This window comes from Priapulus caudatus, unplaced genomic scaffold, assembly GCF_000485595.1.
Source record: "Priapulus caudatus unplaced genomic scaffold, Priapulus_caudatus-5.0.1 Scaffold718, whole genome shotgun sequence".
Classification (NCBI taxonomy): domain Eukaryota; kingdom Metazoa; phylum Priapulida; class Priapulimorpha; order Priapulimorphida; family Priapulidae; genus Priapulus; species Priapulus caudatus.
The window spans coordinates 124,725-129,091 of NW_014577779.1; the positions used below are offsets into that span (position 1 = coordinate 124,725).

General features: G+C 43.6%; 1 long non-coding RNA gene across 1 annotated transcript in view; it reads left to right on the forward strand.

Moving 5' to 3' along the window:
• The first annotated feature begins 1,781 nt into the window (after positions 1–1,781).
• Positions 1,782–4,367, forward strand: part of LOC106813049 — a 5,690-nt gene continuing 3,104 nt past the window's right edge. Inside the window, exons 1-3 of the long non-coding RNA XR_001394419.1 lie at positions 1,782–2,196; positions 3,372–3,458; positions 3,889–3,957. This is a non-coding gene — a long non-coding RNA (uncharacterized LOC106813049). The remainder of the gene's footprint in view (positions 2,197–3,371; positions 3,459–3,888; positions 3,958–4,367) is intronic.

The window sequence follows — 4,367 nt, forward strand, 5'->3', positions numbered from 1 at the left end:
GCGACTTCCACTCACGCTCGTCGGCCTACGGCGCGGGGGGCGTCCGGGATGAAGGGCTGGCGACTACCGACTCTCACTCACGCTCGTCGCTTGCTCGTTCGTCGGCCGACGGCGCGGGGGGCGTCCGGAATGACGACGGGCGACGACGACTTTCGCTCACGCTCGTCGCTCGCTCGCTCGTCGGCCGACGGTGGGGGGGGGTGCGTCCGGGATGACGACGACGACTCTTGCCGCGCGCTGCGTGTCCGCGCCTCGAGATGTATGCACGCGTAACGTTTACTTTTCTAATTTTGAGAGGATAATAGGGTTGCGGCAGAACGGGGGAGTGCTGTAGTGTGTGTGTGTGTGTGTGTGTGTGTGTGTGTGTGTGTGTGTGTGTGTGTGTGTGTGTGTGTGTGTGTGTGTGTGTGTGTGTGTGTGTGTGNGTCTGTCGTCCACCCGCCCGTTTGTCCGTCTGTCTGACTGTCTGTCTTTACAATAAAAATTAAACGAATAACTCAATAAAACGATTCGATTTAAGTCGACAGTGTGGCGATTATCGTATATATTTACATTTTGCAGTCATATGGATAAACTGAAATATACCCGCTTTTCTCTCCTGCAGTACAACACCAAGCGATAGCAACCATGTGTCATCGACCCGCCCCCTAGTGACGACAGTTGACACCGACGAACATCAAGAAAAACATCTGACGTCATCGCCGCTTGTGGAACTCGCTACGTCTTCAGAAAATGCGGGAGTATTGTCTCCGATCGACTGCGACCCCGATGTGCTATTTAGTAGTGTAGACCAGGAGGTGAACGCCGGTGCGTTCGACTGCGTCGCCTGCTTCAAACTCGATCGGCATTTGGAAGATATGATGCGACTGTGCACGGCCGAGTACATGGAGAGTTGTCGTAACGCCAGAGGGCAGCACCGGTACCGCCGCTACACGCTGTGGTGTAGGTGCGGTACGCGCGTGACGATCCATCGTGAGAACGAGGCTGTGGACGGCGAGGCACGTCCGCACACCGTCAGCAAACGCGTGGCGACAACACCCGAGAGGAGCGGAGAAACCGTCGGTCGAGTAGATGCGACGACAGCGCTGCCTAGCGGCGAGAAGAAGCCGTCGGAAGGAATTCAACGGGAGGCGAAGAATACTACGGATAGCAACGCTATGCAAGCTTCCAAACTTGCTAGACGACAAGCGACGACGACGGCGACGTCGGTGGAGTGCACGACGTCGCGTCGTTCCCGCCCCGCACGCTTCATCGATCTGTATGGAAACTCATTGGCAATAATAGTGAAGCTGTTCGCGTTCGCGCAGCTGGTCGCCTGCGTTATCTTGGCGGCCATGTTTGTTACGGATGAGAATTTCGAGCTGTCGCGTGGAGTTGAGATGCCGTGGTTGCAGCGCGGATACAGCCTCGCCGATCTGTTCTGGCTAATAGCAGAGGTGACGCCTTACGGTAAAACAGTGATGTGACCACACGCTCTTTAACGAGACCTAGAGAAGAGGAGAAAGAGAGAGAGAGAGAGAGAGAGAGAGAGAGATGAGAGCAAGAGACGAAGCTGAAGAGAGAGAGAGCGGAGAGAGAACAGAAGAGGGGAGAGCAGAAAGGCGAGAGAGAGAGAGATCGAGAGATGACCTGAGACCATCCACCGCCGCCCGTATATAGCGAGAAGAGAGGAGTAGAGAAAGAAAAAAGACGGGGTAAGTTCTGTGTGTCGTGTGTGTGCTGTGTTGCCGTGTGGTGCGTGACGTGCCGTCACGATGTGTGGGTGTGTGTGTGTGGTGTGTGTGTGTGTGTGTGTGTGTGTGTGTGTGTGTGTGTGTGTGTGTGTGTGTGTGTGTTTGTAATCACCGACAACTGGGGACATTTTCAAGTTTTTAACTCACGAACTGGGGACACTTGACAACCGGGGACGTCCCCACTCGTAAAGATAGCAGTTTATCGTATATTTCGTCATGTGCTGTCACCTAGTAACTAAATATGTTACTGTCCCCACACGTCAAAATTTTACGCTTTCTGTGTGGTGTTTTTCCCGCGGTGTGTGTGTGTTGCAAGCATGACCATTTGGATGCGAGTGGAGAAGTCCCCACTCGTCCCACTCGGATGACGTCACGCGCATGCGTGTTTGGTACTGCATAGTCAGTAGCACAATGGCGATTATGGCGTTGCGAAGGCGGCAGAAGTTTAACTTAATAGCAGACGGTAAGGTTATGATTACCTGTAATTACGTATGGACACAAAGTCTATTAATTTAACAAATGATCTGCTAACCTCAGTTTAATCAGGCACTCCTGGTGTAACTTGAACTACGCTTCTATAGGCCCTACATGTCGGGTGTATCTTGGCCGTATTTATGACCCTATGTTTTAGACAAATTCAACTCAATACTTATATTTATAATATACCTAAATTAAGCTACTGGCCAGTGGGTGTACTTAGATTACCTAAATACGATAACGTACGTATAGCCCTCTTCTCGCACGGTTACCTTATCTTATTTATAGATTTACCTAGACGCCGGCATATAGTCTACATTACTAGTAATACTACTACTACTACTACTGTACTGTGTACTACTGTGCTGTGTACACTGTACTCTGTACACTGTACTGTGTGCTCTGTACTGTGTACTGTGTACAGTAACAGTGCACTACTATAGTATAGACTGTAGTTAGATACACATGTTGATCATCATACCGACATACGCTATCTATGCCCTATTAATCCTAAATTAACTTAATAGCAGACGGTAAGGTTATGATTACCTGTAATTACGTATGGACACAAAGTCTATTAATTAAACAAATGATCTGCTAACCTCAGTTTAATCAGGCACTCCTGCAACAACTTGAACTAGCATACGCTTCTATAGTATAGGCCCTATACATGTCGGGTGTATCCTGGCCGTATTTATGACCCTATGTTTTAGACAAACTCAACGTTAGTAATTAATACTTATAATCGACCTAAATTAAGCTACTGGGTGTACTAGATTACCGAAATACGATAACGTACGTAGCCTCTCTCGCAGGGTTACTTTATCTTATTTATAGATTTACCTAGACGCCGGTCTAGTCTATACATTACTACTACTACTACTACTGTACTGTGTACAGTGCGCACTACTATAGTATAGGCTGTAGTTAGATACACATGTTGATTATCATACCGACATACGCTATCTATGCCCTATTAATCCTAATTCCTATATTACACCTACCTATGTGGCTTTAGCAGGCTTATATTATAATAAATAGCTTCGTTGTTACTATTAGTCTATTAGTTTAGTACGTTCGACAATAAAACCAACAAGGCAAACAAACTTTCAGTGAACTCCTGTATTAAATTTTGAAGTTTGTGTTTCTTGTGTTTTATAGAAAACAAATTTTAAAAGAAGAAGAATTCTCTGCTTGTTTCACCAAATGGAGAATGGTACACAGGTTGTGTACTCAAGCAATCTGATGGTAAGTGTAGTTTTTTCTTAAATTTCAGCCTTCATATTGCCAGTGAAAACAAACCCATTCATTGCTTCTATTTCAAATAATTTTTTGCATCATTTTGTGCGATATTTTATAATTTACATGTATATATTGTATATGTATTTATACTTCAATTGAAAATTTTCCTTTACAGTTACAATTGTAACATATACACGTTATACACAGGTATATGGTGTATATACACCATATATATATATAGATAGATATATATATATAATATATATATATATATATATATATATATATATATATATATATAACACCCCTGTATAACCCTACACACACAAAGGTGCATATTAATATAAATAGCTTGCTATATTGATGACTTCGTTAGTAAATGGCATATCCATGTTTCTGCAATTTTTTTTATAGTTTTACTTTTTTATTATATTAGCAGGAAACTACTTTGTACGATATGATGAGGACGGGGTACAGAGATGGCTATTGAGGCATCATATTAAGGGTAAGTAATATAAATTCATTATAATGTCACCTGTACTTGATCACTGAAATACCACGAGCAGTAAATTATATACAGTGTAGCCCTGTTATAACGTGATGGTTGGGGTCCATTAAATGTTATATATAATGTTATATATATCCATAAGGTTATATATACGTGGCTATATAATTATAAGAGAAAAACAGGGTCCATCGACTCATCGTGTTATATCCGAATTCACGTTCATTAAAATGACCATGATGTAGTTTATATTCCTATCAATGTGGACTTTTTGGCTTTCACATGAAAGCTCATTTAATTCATTAAATATGAATATCTCACGAAACAGTCATCACAAAAATAAGATATTTGGTCATTAAGCGCATTAATGTTTTTGGTTACTGATTCCATTTTTGGCATTCGCATCCACA